A 21,745-nucleotide genomic window follows, 5' to 3' on the forward strand; every position below is an offset into this window, starting at 1 on the left:
TTTGATTAGAATTCAGTCCATTTATATTTAAAGTAATTCTTGATATGTAAGGATTACTAATGCCATTTTATTGTTTTCTGGCTGTTTTGTAGTTTCCTAGTTCCTTTTTCTTCTTATGTTGTCTTTCTTTGTAAATCGGTGATTTTTCACAGTGGATGTTCTGATTTCTTCATCTTTATCTCCTGTGACTATTACAGGTTTTTGTTTTGTGGTTACCATGACACTTACATAAAACATCTTATAGATATAACACTCCATTTTATGCTGTTAACAACTTTGATCACATACAAAAATTATGCTTTTTCTCTACCCCTTTAATTTATTTTAAGTGTATTTATTTTGAGAGAGACAGAGAGCGTGAGCAAGCAGGGGACGGACAAAGACAGAGTGGCAGAATCCCAAGCAGGCTCCACCCTGTCAGCGCAAAGCCAGACACAGGGCTCAAACTCACAAAACATGAGATCGTGACCTAAGCCGAAACCAAAAGCCAGGAGTTTAACCAACTAAACCACCCAAGTGTCTCACCCCTTTAATGTTTTTAACAGTACTACTTACTTCTTTTTATACTGTATATTTATTAACAAATTATAGTTATAACAGGTGTTTTTGACACTCTTGTCCTTTAACCTTTATACTATAGTCAATAGCAGAATACATTCTTCTCAAGCATGCATGGAACATTCTCCAAGACAGATGATATGATAAACCACAAAACAAACCTTAGCAAATTTAAATTGAAACCATACCAAGTATCTTTTCCCTATCATTCCAGTAATATGAAACTAGAAATCAACAGAGGAACACAGGAAAATTTTTTAAATATATGGAAATTAAACAACACACTCCCGAACAACCAATGTACCAAAGAAGAAATCAAAAGAAAAAATAAAAAAATAAATTGAAACAAATGAAAATAGAAACACAACATACCAAAATCTATGAAATGTGAAGGTAGTTCTAAGAGGAAAGTTCATAGCAATAAATGACTATATTAAGAAAAAAGAAAGATCTTAAATAAAGAACCCACCTTTATACCTCAAAGAAGTAGAAAAAGAACAAACTAAGCACAAAGTTAGCAGAAAAAAGGAAATGACAAAAACGAGACCAAAAATAAATAGAAATCAGAAAAATAATAGAAAAGATCAGTGAAACTAAGAGCTGTTTTTTTAAAAAGACACACAAAATTGAAAAACATTTAGCTAGACTCTTAGAAAGAGAGAAGATTTAAATAAATTTAAAAAATGAAAGAGGAGATATTACAACTGATAACACAGAAATACAAAGCATGATAAGAGACTAAAATTTTATATGCCAATAAATTGGATAACGTAGAAGAAAAAATTCCAAAAAACATACAACCTCTCAATACTGAATCTTAAATAAAAAAATCTGATGAGACAAATCTTAGATAAGGAGATTAAATCAGCAATTAAACAACCCTCAATAAAGAAGAGTCCAGGACCAGATGATTTCATTGGTAAATTCTAGCAAACATTTAAAGAAGAAATAATATCATTTCTTCTCAAATTCTTCCAAAAAACTGAAGAAAAGGGAATATTTGCAAAGTCATTTTATGAAGACAGTACTACCCTGATACCAAAGTCAAATAAGGATACTACTAGGTACTACTAGAAAACAAAAATACAGACTTATGTCCCTAATGAATATAGGGCAAAAATTGTCTACAAAAAATAAGCAAATTGAATTCAACAATACATTAAAAGTACCATATATCATTATCACCTGGGATTTATCCTTGGGAGGCAATGATGATTCACCATTTGTAAATCAGTAAATGTGATATTCCACATTCATAGATATAAAATTCATGTGATCATCTCAATAGATGCAGGAAAAGTATTTGACAAGTAAAATACCCTGTTATGATAAAAAATGTTCAACAAATTGGATACAGAAGGAATATACCTCAACAAAAAAGGCTATACATGACAGGCCCACATCATACTAACATCATACTAACATCAGCAAACATCATACTCAATGGTGAAAGATTCAGAGTTTTTCCTCTAAGATCAGAAGCAAGAATGGGCACTCACTGTCATACTCTTATTAAAAGGCATCCAAATTGGAAGAAGTAAAAGTCTTTATTTGCAGATGTTATAATCTTATATATAGAAAATCCTAAATATTCAACAACAGAAAAAAAACCTTTTAGAACTAATCAGCATTCAGTAAAGTTGCAGTATATAAAATTAACATACATAAATCAGTTGCATTTTTATGCCCTTACAATGAAATATATAAAAGAAATCTCATTCACGGTAACATCATAAACAATAAAATATTAAGGAAGAAATTTAAGGAGGTGAAAGATCTCTACCCTGCAAACTACAAGACTCTGATTTTAAATTTTTTTTTCAACATTTATTTATATTTGGGGGGACAGAGAGAGACAGAGCATGAACGGGGGAGGGGCAGAGAGAGAGGGAGACACAGAATCGGAAACAGGCTCCAGGCTCCGAGCCATCAGCCCAGAGCCCGACACGGGGCTCAAACTCACAGACCGCGAGATCGTGACCTGGCTGAAGTCGGATGCTTAACTGACTGCGCCACTCAGGCGCCCCAAGACTCTGATTTTAAAATTGAGGAATGAAGAGTTAAGATGGCAGAGAAGTACAGGGACCAGGATTTCCCTCATCCCTCAAACACAGCTGAATTGAGGTCAGAACACTGACCTTGGAATACCAGGAATACAGGCTGCAGAGAGACAAAAATCTCCACAGGTGGAAAGAGACAGCTTGGTGGGACAGAGGTGTGTATTTGAGAATTGAGTGAGATAAAAATGTGGTGTAGGCATGGAGGTGGGACCCCTTCTGTGGAGAGACAAAGGGAAGACAAAGAGAGGTTGTGGAAGTATGGTATGGTATGGTATGGTATTGTATTGTATTGTATTGTATTGTATTGTATTGTATTGGACGAGAGAAAAACCTCTCCGGATCAGGGACTTCCAGTCTCTACTTTGCAAACAGCTTTAGGAGCTGAAGATCAGAGTTTTCACAGTTTTGGCCATTTTGTCTACACAGGAGCTGCCTTCAGGGAGGGGAGCCAGCCCCAGGGCTCAGTAGCGGTCTCGGGGGCTCACTGGGAGACAACAGTCCTTTCCCTGGAATACTGTGGGAAGAGGGTTTATTCCGTCCCCCGCAAAGGACAAAAGACTGCAGGTGCCAGGCTGCAGGTGCCAGCCAGAGGCCCTTTGTCAGCTGGGCAGAGTGGCACCACCCCAGAACTGGGTCCATGCTGTGCAGGATCCTTTAAGACTTCAGGTTTTGAATCCCAGCCAAGTGCTTAGGAGATACAGGAGACTATGGAGCAGGACAAGCTGTCCACCCGCACTGCTCTGTGAGGGCTGCCTGAATGGCAGGGTTTAAGATACCCGGTCCAGGGAGAAGAGATGGGGGTGTCACCATTTTCCTCCCCAACACCAACAGGTTGGGGCTTCAGGGAACAGGACAGCGGCACCCAGGATGCAGGACTGCTTACACCAAATCCCACTCCTCCATGCCCGGTAACTGCTTATCTACCAGAGTGAGACTGACACTGACTGAACCAAACAGCCTGTCCTCCAGACCAGAACAGCCACCAACAGACAACTGTCCTGTGGTTTTGTACATTAGTCTGTTTTTAATTTTTTCTAATTACTTTTTTTATTTCTCTTCTCTTTTCCATTCTTTTTCTTTCTACCCTACTCTCCCTTTTCTTTTTTTCTTTCCTTTGAAATCAGGCTCATAGTTGCTGATTTGATTTTTATTCTTATTATATATATTATATACTATATATATATTACATATATATATAATATATATAATATATATATGTATGTAATTCTTTTTCTTTCTTTCTCTGTTCTGGCTATTTGTTTGTTTAACCAGGCATTTCTAGTCTATTCTTTTTATACCTTTTCCATATCTCCTTCTTTATTTTCCTCTCTCTCTCTCTTTCTGTATTAAGCCTTATAGTTTCTTTGATCCTCTTCCCTGTTATTTTTTTTTTAATTTTTTTTTCAACGTTTATTTATTTTTTGGGGGGACAGAGAGAGACAGAGCATGAACGGGGGAGGGGCAGAGAGAGAGGGAGACACAGAATCGGAAACAGGCTCCAGGCTCTGAGCCATCAGCCCAGAGCCCGACGTGGGGCTCGAACTCACGGACCGCGAGATCGTGACCTGGCTGAAGTCGGACGCTTAACCGACTGCGCCACCCAGGCGCCCCTTCCCTGTTATTTTTTTACCTCTTTCATTTCTCTCTTTGTAGGGGATAAGTTTCCCCCTCCCCCCTTTTCCCTTTTTTCCAGAGTTACATCAACATACAAATCAAAGCACACCTGATGGAAGGTCCAAATAATCCACCACTATGAGCAGTGGGACAGAAGAACCAAAGACGTATAAACAGAGTACACACAACACACTCCAAAAAACAGAGTGCATGAACACACTGCCAACCCTGGACAGTGTATGACACCTTTTTAATATAGCAGTACTTGCAGGTGCAGGACACATAACAAGTTATTAAAACCTATAAAAGACAGAAACCTAGCAAAAATGATGAAATAGAAGAGTTCCCCTTAAAAGAAATTCCAGGAAGAAATAACAGCCAGGTAATTACTCAAAACAGATATAAATAATATATCTGGACAAGAATTTAGAATAATATTCATAAGACTAATAGCTGGGCTTGAAAAAGCATAGGAGACAGCAGAGAATCTATTGCTGCAGAGATCAAGGAACTAAGAAATAATCACGACGAATTAAGAATATTGTAAATGAGGTGCAAAATAAACTAGATGCAGTGACAGCAAGGATGGAAGAAGCAGGGGAAAGAATAGGTGAAACAGAAGATAAAATTATGGAAAATGATGAACCTGGAAAAAAGAGGTAAAAGAACTTACTGGACCATGAGGGGAGAATTAGTGATCTAAGAGATTCAATAAAATTCAATGAAATAATATCCATATCGTAGGAGTTTCAGAAGAAGGAGAGAGAGAGAAAGAGGCAAAGGTTTATTTGAACAAATTACAGCTGAGAACTTCCCTAATTTGGAGAAGGAAACAGATATCCAAGTTCAGGAGGCACAGAGAACTTCCTACAAAGTCAAAAACAGGTCAATACCATGACATATCAGAGTGAAACTGGCAGAATACAAAGATAAAGAGAGAATTCTGGAAGCAGCTGGGTACAAATGGGCCTTAACCTACAAGGGTAGACACAGAAGAGTGGTAGTAGACTTGTCCACTGAAACTTGGCAGGCCAGAAGGGAGTGGCAGGAAATATTCAATGTGCTGAATAGAAAAAATACACAGCCAAGAATCCTTTATCCAGCAAGACTGTCATTCAGAATAGAAGGACAGATAAGGCTTTCCCAGATAAATAAAAACTAAAGGAGTTCATGACCACTAAACCAGCCCTGCAGGAGAGCCTAAGGGGAACTCTGTGAGTAGAAAGCAGTAAAGACTACAAAGGACCAGAGACATCACCACAAGCACCAAACCTACAGATAACACAATGACACTAAATCCATATCCTTCAATAACCTCTCTGAATGTAAATGGACTACATGCCCCAATCAAAAGATACAGGGTAGCAGAATTGATAAAAAGAAAAAAAAAGACAAGATTCATCTATATGCTGTCTATAAGAGACTTATTTTAGACATGAGGACACCTTCAGATTGAAAGTGAGGGGATGGAGAACCATCTCTCATGACACTGGATGTCAAAAGAAAACCAGAATAGCCATATTTATATCAGACAAACTAGATTTTAAAATAAAGACTGTAACAAGAGATGAAGAAGTGCATTGTATCATTATCAAGGAGTCTATCTATGAAGAAGAACTATTATAGATGTTTATGCCCTCAATGTGAAGACACCCAAATATATAAATCAACTAATCACAAACATAAATAAACATATAAACAATTATACCATGATTGTAGAGGACTTTAACACTCCACTTACAACAATGGACAGATCATCTAGGCAGAAAAATCAATAAGGAAACAACAGCTCTGAATGACGCATTGGACCAGATGGACTTAACAGATATATTCAGAACTTTTCATCCAAAAACAGCAGAATACATGTTCTTCTTGAGTGCACATGGCACATTCTCCAAAATAGATCACATACTGGGTCATAAAACAGCCATCAACAAATATAAAAGGATTGAGATCATACCATGCATATTTTCAGTTCACAATGCTATGAAACGTGAAATCAACCAAAAGAAAAAATTTGGAAAGCCCCCAGATAAATGGAGGTTAAAAACATCCTACCAAAGAATGAATGGGTCAACTAGGAAATTAAAGAAGAGATTTAAAAACTATATGGAAGCAAATGAAAATGAAAACACGACAGTCCAAACCCTTTGGGATGCAGCAAAGGCAGTCCTAAAAGGAAAACACATTGCAATCCAGGCCTATCTCAAGAAGCAAGAAAGGTCCCAAATACAGAACTTAACCTCACACCTAAAGGAACTAGAAAGACAAGAGCAAAGAAAGCCCAAAGCCAGCAGAAGAAGAGAAATAACAAAGATGAGAGCAGAAATAAACAATAGAGAATCCAAAAGACAAAACAAAATAATAGAACAGATCAGTGAATCTAAGAGCTGGTTTTTTGAAAGAATAAACAAAATTGATAAACCCCTATCCAGACTGATCAAAAAGAGAGAGGACCCAGTTAGACAAAATCATGAATGAAAGAGGAGAGATCACAACCAACACCACAGAAATACAAAAAATTATTAGAGAATACTATGAAAAATTATATGCCAACAAACTGAACAATCTGGAAAAAATGGACAATTTCCTAGATACCCACACACTACCAAAACTCAAATGGGAATAGAAAACTTGAACAGACCTGCAACCAGTGAAGAAATTGTATTAGTTATCAAAAATCTTCCAACAAATAAGAGTCCTGGGCCAGGTGGTTTCCCAGGGGAATTCTACCAGACATTTAAAGAAGAGTTAATACCTATTCTTCTCCAGCTGTTCAAAAGAAGAAGAAGAAGAAGAAGAAGAAGAAGAAGAAGAAGAAGAAGAAGAAAAGAAAGAAAGAAAGAAAGAAAGAAAGAAAGAAAGAAAGAAAGAAAGAAAGAAAGAAAGAAAGAAAGAAAGAAAGAAATCAAAGCAAAGCAAGAAAAGAAATGGAAGGAAAGCTTCCAGAGTCATTTTATGAAGCCAGCATTACCTTGAGTCCCAAACCACACAGACCCAACTAAAAAGGAGAATTACAGGATAATATCCCTGATGAACATGGATGCAAAATTCTCAACAAGTTAATAGCAAATCAAATTCAAATATATTAAAAGAATTATTCACCATGATCAAGTGGGATTCATTCCTGGGCTGCAGGGCTGGTTCAATATTCACAAATCAATCAATGTGATACATCACATTAATAGAAGAAAGGATAAGAACCATATGACCCGGTCAATAGATGCAGAAAAAGCATTTGACAAAATATAGCATCCTTTCTTATAAAAAAAAAAAACCTCAAGAAACTCAGGATAGAGGGAACATAATTTAACATCAAAAAAGCCATATATTAAAGGCCCACAGATAATATCATCTCAATGGGGAAAAACTGAGAGCTTTCTCCCTGTGATCAGGAACACAACAGGTATATCCACTCTCACCACTATTATTTAACACGGTGTTGGAATTTCTAGCCTCAGTATTCAGGCAACAGAATGAAATAAAAGGCATCTAAACTGGCAGAGAACAAGTCAAACTTTCACTTTTCACAGATGACATGATTCTCTGCATGGAAAACCTGAAAGACTCTACCAAAAAACTACTGGAACTCATTCATGAATTCAGCAAAGTTGCAGGATAGAAAACCAATGTACAGAACTCAGTGCATTTCTATACACCAATAATGAAGCAATAGAAAGAAGTATCAAGGAATCCAAGACAGTATGGTATTGGCACAAAAACAGACACATAGACCAATGGAATAGAATAGAGAACCCAGAAAGGGACTCACAATTATATGGGTAACTAATCTTTGACAAAGCAGGAAAGAGTATCCAATGGAAAAAAGACAGTCTCTTTAGCAAATGGTGCTGGAAGAAGTGCACAGCAACATGCAAAAGAATGAAAATGACCACTTTCTTACACCATACACAAAAATAAATTCAAAATGGATGAAAGACCTAAATGTGAGACAGGAAACCATCAAAATCCTACAGGAGAAAAGAGGCAGCAGTCTCTTTGACCTCGGCTGCAGCAACTTCTTACTTGACATGTCCCTGAAGACAAGGGAAATGAAGGCAAAAATGAACTTTTGGGGCCTCATCAAGATAAAAAGCTTCTGCACAGTAAAGGAAACAATCAACAAAACTAAAAGGCAACCGATGGAATGGGAGAAGATATTTGTAAATGACATATTGGATAAAGGGTTAGTATCCAAAATCTAGAAAGAACTTCCCAAACTCAACACTTGAAAAACATAACCTAGTGAAGAAATGGGCAGAAGATATGAATAGAAACTTTTCCAAAGAAGACATCCAGATGGCTAACAGGCACATGAAAAGATGCCCAACATCACTCATCATCAGGGAAATACAAATCAAAACCATAATGAGATACCACCTCACACTAGTCAGAGTGGCTAAAATTAACAACTCATGAAACAACAGATGTTGGTGAAGATGTGGAGAAAGGGGAACCCTCTTGCACTGTTGGTGAACATGCAAACTGGTACAACCACTCTGGAAAACACTGTGGAGGTTCCTCAAAAAATTAAAAATGGAATTACCCTACAACCCAGCAATTGCACTACTAAGAATTTATCCAAAGATACAGGAGTACTGATTCATAGGGGTACATGTACCCCCATGCTTAGAGCAGTACTATCAATAATAACCAAATTATGGAAAGAGCCCAAATGTCTACCAACTGATGAATGGATAAAGAAGAGGTGGCATATATTTATACACACACACACACACACACACACACACACACACACACACAATGGAATACTACTCAGCAATGAAAAACAATCAAATCTTGCTATTTGCAACAACATCAATGGAATTGAAGGGTATTACGCTAAGTGAAATAAATCAGAGTAAGACAGACATCATAGGTTTTCACTCATGTAATTTGAGAAACTTAACAGAAGAACATATGGAAAGGGAAGGAAAAATAAGTTACAGAGAGGGAGGCAAACCATAAGAGACTCTTAAATATAGAAAACAAACTGATGGCTGATGGGGGTGAGGAAAATAGGTGATGGGTATTGAGAAGGGCACTTGTTGGGATGAGCAATGGGTATTATATATAAGTGATGAATCATGAGAATCTACTCCTGAAGCCAAGACTACACAGATGTAAGCTAACTTGACAATAAATTAATAAAAAATAATAAAAAATTCAATAATTGTTCAATACAAAATTGAAGAAGACACGAATGGAAAGATATCCCATGTTAATGAGTTACAATAAATATTGCTTAAGTGTACACAATCCCTAAAGCTATACAGATTCAATAATACCCCTATCAAAATTCCAATGGTATTTCTCACAGAAAAAAATAATACTAAAGTTTATGTACAACCACAAAAGATTCAAAATAGCAAATGCAATCCTGAGAAAAAAAGAACAAAGCCAGGGACATCACACTTCCTGATTTCAAACTCTACTACCAAGCTGCAGTACTCAAAACACTATGGTGCTGGTATAAAAACAAACTCAAAGGAGAATCGAGAGCCCAGAAATAAACACACACATATGTAGCCAACCAACATTTGACAAGAGACCCAAAAATACTCAGTGGGGAAAGAATAATCTCTTTGAGAAATGATTTTGAGAAAACTGGATAACCACATGCAGAAAAATAAAATTGGATCCCTATCTTACACTATTCACAAAAATTAACTCAAAATGGTTTAAAGACTTAAATACAAGACCTGAAACCATAAGTCTCCCAGAGGAAAACATAGGGGAAAAGCTCCATGACATTGGCCTCGGCAAAGAATTTTTATATATGACATGAAAAGCCACAAACAACAAAGACAAAAAATAAGTAAGTGGGGCTGCATCAAACCAAGTATCTTCTGCAGAGCAAAAGAAACAATCAACAAAATGAAAAAAGCAACCTAAAAGAAGATGCTTGCACACCATATACCTGATAAGGGATTAAAATCTCGAATATATAAAGAACTCATGCAACTCATTAAGATTCCAATCTGATTTTTAAAATTGGCAAAGGAACTGAATAGACATTTTTCAAAACAAAATCTACTGGTAGCCAACAGATACATGGAAAGAAGTTAAATATCACCAATCATTAGGGAAATGCAAACTAAAACCATAATGAAGTATCATCTCACATCTTTTAGAATAATCAAAAAGATAAGAAATGACAAGAATTGGCAAGGAGGTGGAGAAGAGGGAACCCTTGCACACTGTTGGTGGTAATGCACACTGATGCAACCACTATGGGAAACAGTATGGAGGTTACTCCAAAATTTAAAAATAGAACTAATGCATAATCCAGCAATCCCACTTCTGGATATATATGCAAAGGAAAGGAAAACAGGATATTGAAGAGATATATGCAGGATTATTACGGTTATTGTGGAATTATTCACAAGAACCAAGATATAGAAGCAACCTGTATCCACCAATGGATGAATGGATAAAGAAGATATTGTGTGTACATATACGAGGAAATGTTATTCAGCCATGAGAAAGAAATCCTGCCATTTGTGACAACAGGGATGGGCTGTGAGGGTATAATGCTAAGTGAAATAAGTCAAAGACAAAAACTATATGGTGACACTTATGTGTGGCAACTAAATAAAGGTGAACTTGCAGAAACAGAGAATAGAATGGGAGTTGCCAAGGTGGGGGAAATGGAGAGATGTTGGTCAAGTAGTACCGACTACCAGTTAGAAGATGAGTAAGTTCTGGGGATCTAATGCACAACACTGAGATTATAATTAAAAATACTGCATTATATACTTGAAAGTTGCTAAGAAAGCACATCTTAAATGTTTTTATCACAAAAAAAGAAAGGATTATGTGACATGATCGCAGTGTTATCAAATGCCACTGTGGTAATCATGATGTAACATATAGGTAATATATTATCAAATCAATGCATTTTACACCTTAAATTTACACATTATTGTATGTAAATGTTACCTCAATATAGTTGGAAAAAATGTTTAAAAGAAAGAATTGTGAGCAAAGAAATAGATAAATATAGGTAAATTTAAAAAAACATTTAGAGTTATTATCCTAATGATGTTCAATTTGGCAAGTTAAAATTCAAACAGAATTAAAATTTACTAAAATTTCCTTAAGAAAACAAAAGTTTGAATAGTCTTGTAATCATTAAGACATGTATTTATTAAGCAAAAATTCTACCACAAAGAAAGTCCCAGGATTTACAAGTGACATCTACCAATTTTTCAAAGAACAACTGCAATTGTACATGATTCTCCCAAAATATAAAAAACTGCTCTCAATTTGTCTATGATACTAAAACAATAATATGATGAGATTTTTTTTTTAAAAAAAGCACTCTCACTCATGAATATAGACAGAAAATCTTTTAAGGGTTCTTAGCAAATAAATCTCAGTGGTATGTTAAATTGAGTTGAGTTTATATTAGGATGCTTTAGCTGATCAAGTTTCTAAAAATACTCTACCACAATGACAGATTATAAGAGACAATTGAAAAGACCATCTAAAAATCCACAGATTAAATACTCAAAAAATTAAACACCCCTCATGATAAAGAAATGTGTTAAAAAAAAACATGAACTAGAAGACAAAATCTTCTTAATTGGATAAAACTTATCTATGAAAAATTCAGAATAGGGGAGCCTGGGTGACTCAATTGGTTAAGTGTCCCAACTTCAGCTCAGGTCATGATCTCGTGGTTTGTGAGTTCAAGCCCTACATCAGGGTCTGTGCTGAAAGCTCAGAGCCTGGAGACTGCTTTGGATTCTGTGTCTCCATCTCCCTCTCTCTCTGGTCCTCTCCTGCTTATCTCTCTCCCTCTCTCTCTCTCTCCCCCTCTCTCTCTCACAAAAATAAACATTAAAAAATTTTTTAAATAAAAACTTCAGAGCAAACATCATCCTTAATGGAGAATTTTTTTTAAAGTTTCTGTTAGTATCAGAAGCAAGACAAAAAATCAACTTATCACTAGTGGAAATTCAATATTCAACATAAAAAGTCCTTAGTGAAATAAGACAGGACAAGAAAGGACATGGAGAAAGAAAAGAAACAAGTAGAAATAAATTGATTTCTTAATCATAGATAATATATTTACTTATCATGGTGTACATAGCAAATCCAAAATAATCTACAGGCAAACTCATGAAACTAACAGAGTTTAAGAGAGTTTAACAAGGTAACTGAAGATGCGTATTAACATTAAATTGCATTTTCTAGGTACCAACAAACAACAACAAAAAATCTCATACTATTCAAGAATTCATTCACAATTCTTATTGTCAGTAAGAACTTCTCTCACTACCGTATTTAAAATTATAGCCCACTATCAAAACCACTATCACTAACTGTTAAGCTGCCCTGTGTTTATTTTTCCCTATAGCAGTTTTTACTAGTTTACCCATTTGTCTGTTGTCCATCCAGCACAGAATAAAAAGTATATAAGGAAATAATTTTTTTAACTTACTTTCTTAATTTTCTTTTTAACTGCTCTGTCTTATATACCTAGAACAGTACCTGACACATAGTAGGGACTCAATAAGAATTTGTTGAATAAAACAATATACATGCAAATGTGCAAAATACATTATAATATCATGAAAATATAAAGTACCAATGAGTCTATGCAACAAAAGATGCCAATGGTGAGGTATACCAAATTTATAGATAAAAGGTCTCAATATTGAAAGACGTTATTAGTCCCCAAATGAATCTTATAGATGAGAACAATTTTAACAAAGTTCGAACATAATTTCAAGGAATTTGTTATTCTAATTTTACAAAGAACAAAGGCACATGAAACCTTTTAACAAGAAAAGAGAGGAGGTGAGGAAAGGTAGCCGAGAAGAAGAGTCGAAGGGGCTTGCCTTTTTAGATATCAACACTTAAAGTAAATAATGCCTTACTATAAGTACAGAAAAAAATGACTAATAGGTCAGAGTCAAAACCAGCCCATCATATCTGTGAAAACTTAAAGTATAATAAATGGAATATTAGCAAATATTAATTAACAAATGGGATAAAGTATAACAAATGGGATATAGAAAAAATGTAGAAAAGAGGGACTCTTCAAGTACTGGAGCACTGTTTTTCCTAATTAAAAATAAATAAATAAAATTATGTTTTTCTGTTTTCATTACACACAAAAATTAACTCTAGAAGAATTACAGACATACAGTGAATGGCAATTTTTAACACACTTAGAATGTTACCTAGGAAAATATATTTGAGAAATATAATATATAAAGATAAGGGGTAGAATTTCTTGAGACACACAAAAAAAGACTTAACCATATAAAGCTTGATACATATAATTATGCTAAATTCAACAATCTGTCTTTACCAAAAAACACCACAAATAGAGTGATCATTCAAGGCACAAATTAGGAGAATGAAATTAATAACCTAATCAATGAAGAACTACAAATCAACAAGGAAAGATAATCTGACAGAAACAAAAAACACAAAAGGATTAGTAGCCACATTAATTGGAAACAGTAATGGTAATCAAACAAAAAGACGTTCAACCTTAGCCATTACAGCAATATAAATTAAAATGAAAAACATAAAATATTACACCCAGTAAATAGGCAAAATGAATAAATCTGATAATAGCAAGTGCTGATAAGGCTAGGGAGCACTGTGAATCCTTATAAACGACCAGGAAATGTCTAAATTGGTTTAACAATTTTGGGCAACAGTTGAGTCTTATCTTGTAAATTTGATCATGTGCATACTTCATACAGTACTTGTAAATTCCGTTTGTAAGTATATGACCTATATACGACATGCACCTGTAGATGTGTAAAAACCGTTCATAGCCTTATTGTTAGTAACAGCAACCTAGATTCCATGGACCAGAGAGAGATAACTAAACTGTGGTGTATTTAGCTAATAAAATATCAAAAATCAGTCAAAAGAACAGATATAGTTATGAATGATAATATGGGTAAATATTAGTAATAAGCAAAAGAAAACAAGCTCCAGAACTGCATACTTCTTTACACAATATATTCGTCAGCAACAACTTACACATGTGGGAAAGCTTTTTAAAATAAAAAGCAAACTGTCCTCAGCTGCCTGTGAGATGCTAGGTCCTTCCGCGGAAGGGAAGGCCGCATAGGCGTGAGGCCCTCTCTTCATCCGGGACTAGCATGGCGCCCAGTAGCACCTGCTCAGCCCTCTCCAGCACGATGGCATCTGCCTTCAAGCTCATCTGCATCTACTCTGCTCTCATTTTGTACAATGATGAGGTAATGGTGGCGGAGAAGATCTGTGCCCTCGTTAAAGCAGCAGGTGTAAAAGTTGAACCTTTCTGGCCTCCCTTATTTGCAAAGGCCCTGACCAACATCCTCAATATCTGGAGCCTTATCTGCAAAGGTCGGAGCTGGTGGGCCCACCTCAGCAGCTGGAGGCCCAGCTAAGGAGAAGAAAGTGGAAGGAAAGAAAGAAAAATCAGAAGAGTCTGATGATGACATGGGCTTTGAGCTTTTTGACTAAACCCCTTCTGTGACCTGTTCAATTAAAAGCTGAACTCTTAAAAAAAATTTAAAAAATAATAAAAAGTAAAGAAACAGTAAACATAAAAAGTAGTAGTTGACCTCGAAGAGGGGAAAATGGAGCAGAACACATAAGGTCTGGAATATAAAATAGGGAAAAACACACAGACGATTCAGTGATATTAGAGATATTCAGATCTTAAATAGGGTGATGAATTACTGTGGATACAATTTGATACTATTATTATAAAATTCTATAAATCATCGAATATTACATAATAAAAAGAAAAGCAGCATAAACAAAACCCCATTAAACTAAAGAAAAACTAATACATAATTTTTTCCAGTAATGCCAATAGTTGGAAAATTAAATAAATTTCCTTGTTAACATTTTTCTACAAGACACCAAATTTCAAGTTTTGAGAAAATTATCTCACTATGGGATGTATAAACTGTGTCATAAGATAAAAGCTGTTTTTCTTTTAGACTTTTTTTAAAGGAATTACAAATGAATTATTTTTTAAAGAAATATATCCTAAGGAGGACATGATTTTGCATCAGAGTTTTACCTTACTAGCTATAACCTAGGTAAGACCACTGAATACATATATTTTATAGGAAAAGGAAGTAGTATTCAGCCATATTCTGTACTTGTGTTTTGTAACATTAGATCTAATTTTACAGTGTATCTTTAGGCTTTGGTAAGCAAATCTTTTATTTCTTTGTTACAAAAAAAATCACCCCAACTAAGCTTGTTCTACTTTATCCTGCACTAGAGCCAGCTTCCTTTATTTCAATTCAGTCTTTGTGCTACCTCATTATTTTGTACACAGTAGCATTTTATCTAAGCCTCTTCCTCAGCTTTGGAAAGAGTGAGTCATTGGGTGAAAGAGTTACCCCCTTGCCAGACCCACTTCAATTAAGAATTATAGTGCCTCCTAAAAAAAAAAAAAGAAAGAAAGTAAGAAAGTGGGGCGCCTGGGTGACTCAGTCAGTTAAGCGTCCAACTTCTGCTCAGGTCATGATCTCACGGTTCATGAGTTCGAGCACCGCATTCATGAGTTCGAGCTGACAGCTCAGAGCCTGGAGCCTCCTTCAGATTCTGTCTCTGCCTAAATCTACTCCCCCCCCCCCCCCCACACACACACACTCACTCTCTCTCTCTCTCTCTCTCAAAAATAAATAAAAATTAAAAAAAAATTACAGTGCCTTCTGTGTGCAAGGTTACTTGCTATGTGAACGAAACAGAAACAGTATAATGTAACTAATGGGACATAAGTAGACTGAGAATGTATTAGATACAGAACAGACTGGAGTGAGGAAATTTGGTTAAATGTGTCATTTTTTTAACTACAGTGCACAGAATTGTCTTTCATAAGAGGTTATTCTCAGGATACAAAATATCTCAGAAGGATAGAATAAAATAAACAGACTCTTAACTACAAACGTGGTTGCCAGCAGGGAGGGAGGTGAGATAGATGAAGGAACAAAAAGAAAAAAAAAAAGAGGTGTAAAATAAAGAGAAAACACAATAGAAAACAAACTCAATTAAACACCAGTTATGAAAAATTCAAGTTCTGTTTCAAAACATAATAAAGAAAAGTGTCCACATTTTCAATATTTTCAAAAAATGTTCAGTGTGCTTTAATGTTCTTTATCTGTGGCAAAACAAGAAACAAAGAAAGAGAAGATTCTTCTCAGATATATTTTTGATACAGCATCATAACAGACACTGCCTTTGAGGAAAGAAACATACTAAAACTCAACTATTTAAATATTGAGCAGCATTCTCTAATTTTTACAGGAAGAAAGAAGAATGGATGGTAACAGTATTTTTATCACCAAGACAGAGAAAACATGAGAGATGGATTTGGGAGAGGAGGCAAGATGAACTATTGCAGGATGTGACATTGAAGGCTACTTCCTCCCAATGTCTCTGGTGAAGAAAAACCAGAAAGAACAGCTTTACAACAAGCACCAACAAGCAACGCTTCCTAACACTGACTCTATGTCCTTCTGTAAAAACGGCTATGTGTCAAACAGTGGAGAAATGTAATCATTATTTTTAGAAATTTTTAGACATTTTCCATTTCCTAGCTGACTATCATAATTTATTTCCCACAGGGTTGTTCATCATCTGTAAAAATTGTGTAGGATTTGTGAAGCAATCTTGAATTTATACCCTCTGGGATATTTTAGTGTAGAACCAGAAGAAGCCTATAGCGATTTCATTCATTCATTCATTCATTCATTCATTCATTCATTTATTTATTTATTATTCAAACTGGAGAAGAAAACTATCTGTTGATGAACTGTATCAAAGGTTCTCAGAACAGAATCTGGCTATTGTCCAGAGTTTTGGGTGTTGTTGTTGTTGTTGTTTTCTTTTTAATCTTTTCAAAGTTGAAAATTCTGGAGGTCATTTAACAGTTTAGGTACTACGTAATTAGTTTGTGGCATTCAAGAAAGGACTGTCAGCCACTGCGAGAGGAATGAATGGAGAGGGCTTGGGGGGTTGCCTGGAGAAACACAGCTTGAGAGTAGATCTCCTTATTTCACTGCACCGTGCTGGACAGTCAGAAGTTACTTCTCAGTATTCTGCCTGGAGAAAGCCCAAAAGGCTGTGGGGCACAAATTTACAAATCAATGGTCATTGCTGCTGAAGTCCAAGCTTGGATTCATATGCTGGGCGGAAGAAATTCCTGTAATAGTTGTGCAAAACATTGAGCCTGAGAAAACAGTGGTTATCACAGGTTTTTCTCTATTCCCTTTGAACTAGCATTCACAGAATCTTAAATAATTTGCATCTGAAAAGTTAGGCTACCATAATGCATTATCATTTCACCAGTTACTCTTTTAGAAAAAAAAGTTTATTTATTTTGAGAAAGAGAGAGAGAGCATGCAAGCATGCATGAGTAGGGGAGGGGAAGAGAGAGACAGACAGAGAGAGAGAGAGAGAGAGAGAGAGAATACCCCAGCATGCTCCATGCTGTCAGCATGGAGCCCAGTGTAGGGCTCGAACTCATGAATCCTGAGATCAGGACCTGAACTGAAATCAAGAGTCAGATGCTTAACTACCTGGGCCACCCAGACACCCACTGACCAGTTCTTCACACAGTTGACAAGCTGCTTTTTTAATCTGGTGAAAATAGTAAAACATAACACCTGTCAACAGCACTGACAATGGAATGAGCTAGCTGAATATTTCCTTTTATTTCCATGCAATTTTTTTTCTCAGAAAACTAAGGCTTTATGTCAAATAGTATTGATTCAGGAAGATTCTCCCAATTCAAGTATATAAATATACATTTATGGAATGTTGTGCTACTTTGTGTGCACTTACTAGACTCTTTCTCCAGATATTTCCACATAGATTTAATGCAACAGAAGGAAGATAGAGTAAACCACTGGGTTTAACCCTGGCTCCAGCTCTTATTAGCTGAGGGACCTAGGATAATAGCTTTTCCCTCTGGGCCTCAGTTTTCTTGCTTGTAGTGTAGGATAGTAATTAATACAGATTAGATATTTAACTACTGCATCTGGCAGTACACACACACACACACACACACACACACACACACACACACATACACACGTATGTATATATATAATATTTTATATTAAATCAATTTGCTGTATTGAATGTACCTTCTTAAAATCATCAATATTCTAGGAGTTAAATGGGTTAACAGACAGGGACCTAAAGACAGATGAAAATGCACAACTGCTGACTGGGTGATGTATCGTGTGGTTAATTTCAGTATGGCTAGAGTAGCTAATATTATTGTGTGCTTAGTCTTCTAAAAACTTGACATGAGTTAAATCAACAAATCTTTCAACAATCCTAGGAGTTAAGTACTGGTATCTTTTTTTTCACATATGAGGAAATGGAGACACCAAAAGATTAGCTTAACTTGCCCTAAGTCATACAGCTAGTAAGGAATTGAGCTGGGATTCCAACTCAGCAAGTTGGTACCAGTCTCTTAACCACTATGCCCTGCTGGCTCCCCATGTATTTTTCTCCATGTATTTTACTGGGAAAAATGTGTATTATACCTCATACACATAAGAGGTATATCTGGATGTTCTTTCTGCATATTGAAGAATCACACTTTAGGTGGATTCAAGTTAGCGTGAGGATGAGGGTTAGATCAAAAATAAAATCTTGTCCTTACATTATGCCCTGCCATGACACAATTTATCATAAGCCACCTGCATTTCCTTTTCTTTTTCTAGAAAACACATTTTAAGAAATGCATGCCTGTCTGTATATGAAACTTGGTAATTCCCTAGATAGTTAAATATAAAGACTAAAACAGTGACCCAAATTCCTAGCAGTGGGAACAGATGTTTTAGAGAGAAGCAAGAGTATAACTGCTTCCCTAAGTCATCATGAGATGTGTAAAATTCCCAAGAGGCCCTGAATAAAGATCATTCCAATTTTGAATTAAAAGCCTACAAGGACACTTTTTAATCTCAGAAGAAAAACACCAATAGATTTGCCTTTAGACTTTGGGGACTGAACAGAAATTGTCTAGGTCATGAGTATAAATAGGTTTCCTAATAAATGCCAGTTGGTAGTGGCTGAATAGGAGGCTGGATTGAACAGCAAGCTTGGGCTGTATTTGGCTTACTGGGAAAGGATGCAAGGCTCACTCAGTGACCTATACCTTAAATATAGATTTAGGGAATGGTAGCCCAGATGTTCTATTTTTGCCATCCCCATATAGTCAACTTCTTTTCTTACATTCTTCTGCTCCTCTCTGAGAAACCGCCCTCTTCCCACAAAGAGAAACATGTACACACACACACACACACACACACACACACACACACACACACTCAGAATTTACCATCACCAGAAGGAGATCCTTCAAATGGAATCCTGGGCTCGTCTTCAGACCCAATCTTCTGTGCTTCCCTTAATTTCTGTTATGGAGTCAGCTAATGTTTTAATAGCCACTTTTATCAGCCTATAAGAACTGATACTGATAATGATCCAAAAAGATGGAAAATATATTTTTCAGATTCTTCAGAGCTTACAATAAACCTGTTTACTTTGAAGTCTGTTGATGAATGAATAGGAGTTGAATAACACCTCCTTGAGCATGCATGAAAATCATGCTAGTTTTGCATGAATGGTATCAAGTAATACTGAGATTAACGGATGACTGAAGAGGTGGGGATAAGAAAGAAGGAGTAGGGAAAAAGAGTGGGGCGGTACCAAACCCATTTTGGAGAAAGGAAGATTGGAAGAAGAGTTGAGAGAATACTCAGCATATCCATAAGAGAAAATCCAGGACTTGGAAAAAGAGGATATGCCGAGAGAGACTTAGTGACCAGCACTGTTTTATGCTATGACTACCTGGTATGTGACTATATACACTCTACATATATACAGTATATTTATATATACTATATATTATATACACATTATATACACATATATACACATATGTGTTAATATATTCACTCCAAAGGGCACCACCCTCTCCCCTGCCAGTAGAGGGAGCCAGTGTTTGATAAAACCAAGAGCAGTTTTCTCTCATTATTATTTGAAAACATCAACTTTTTCAACTCAAGCCATTTGTTTCTCTCTTCTTGCTTTTGAGGGATGAGAAAATACTCTTGTCAGTGGTTTACACTGGGAAAATCACTTAATAGGCTCCCCCCATTCAGACCAAGGTCCGCAAAGAAAGCACAAAACAGCTTTGATTAAAGTCACCTTCTAAGGGGTACCACCAACAGAATGCAATAAAACTTCTAAATGATCTTTGAGTCACCATTCATAAAAGGAAAATAACAATTTGATAGTACTTTCTATGGCTTAGTGTCATCATTAAAAATGGGAAACTGGTCATAGCAGAAGCCCCTGGGTTGAGAGATAAGTGGTACAACATCAGTGGCCTCAATATCTAATGATGCAAAACCAAGACTAAATTATTAATGCTACTTTAGTATGACTATGTTCTGGCTCTTGGATCAGAGCTGTTCAATGGACTAGAGAGAACAGGGGCTGCATTTTAGATAACAGAAAACTAGGTAGTACCTTATTTGTATGTCACATTTTCCATTTCAAAGGTGTTTTTTCAGTATTCGCAGTTGGGGTAGATACAGCATGACGCTAAGTTTCCAATATCAACCAGTGTTAAACATCTCTGAACAGCCAAATTTGGTTTACAGTGGGTGGAAATTAAACCAAACCAAAAAACAAACCAAAAAACAAAAACAAACAAAACCACCTTGACACCAACCAATAGAACATTCTGACCTTGGACAATTGGCCTAATGATAGCATAATAACAATCCTTAAAAAGCAGGAAGACCAGTTATTGGCTGTAGTTAGTCTTGTTTATTCTAAGCTCTGTTTATAGGATACAAAATACAAGAAAGATTGGACAATTATCCATTTGATTTGATCAGTGTAGGCAGCCAAACCAGCTAATTCAGCAGGGAGACAGAGCCCTGACTAGCTAGACTAATCAAATCAAGAGAATAACTGCCAGATCTCCCCTTTACTTTAGCCGAGTAGATGCTGCCTTGGGGAATGGCTTAGATTCAAAGGCTCTGACTGTTTGAAGTCCCCCAAAAGTCTGTTAATTGGAGCTCTTTGGATGCTTTGGATGGTTAAAATTACATAGCTTAGGTTGGTTGGCTAATCGGTTCTCAGACAACATAAATTCGGCCACTTTAAAATGATAGGGGGAAAAAGCCCGTCATAATAAAAATGATAACTATAATGGTCTGACTTTGATCCTAAAAAAGGAAGTAGAGCAAAATTGCATTTGGGACAGTCAGCCACTTTTTTATTTAGCAAAATAGCCAGGAAATATAGAGATGAATTTTTTAGTTCAGAATGGTGTTTCAGGTTTGAGTCCTATAAGCACAGGGTCACATGATAATTCCTTTAGCTTATTAGTGTCAACAGTTGGCATAAGATGAAACAATAACTTCGGTGCTCTATTTTTTTATCCCTGTAAAATTAATCTCGTATGTTTTTCAGGGACATATGTAATTTTTTTCTAAGAAATG

The 21,745-nt window shown here is 36.0% G+C and overlaps 1 long non-coding RNA gene and 1 pseudogene across 1 annotated transcript in view; one reads left to right on the plus strand and one right to left on the minus strand.

The window, feature by feature from the left end:
- Positions 1 to 21,745, minus strand: part of LOC123386027 — a 270,457-nt gene that overhangs the window by 209,247 nt on the left and 39,465 nt on the right. The window lies entirely within an intron of this gene.
- On the plus strand, positions 14,199 to 14,714 carry LOC101085044 (annotated as a pseudogene).

This window comes from Felis catus, chromosome B3, assembly GCF_018350175.1.
Source record: "Felis catus isolate Fca126 chromosome B3, F.catus_Fca126_mat1.0, whole genome shotgun sequence".
NCBI classification, from domain to species: domain Eukaryota; kingdom Metazoa; phylum Chordata; class Mammalia; order Carnivora; family Felidae; genus Felis; species Felis catus.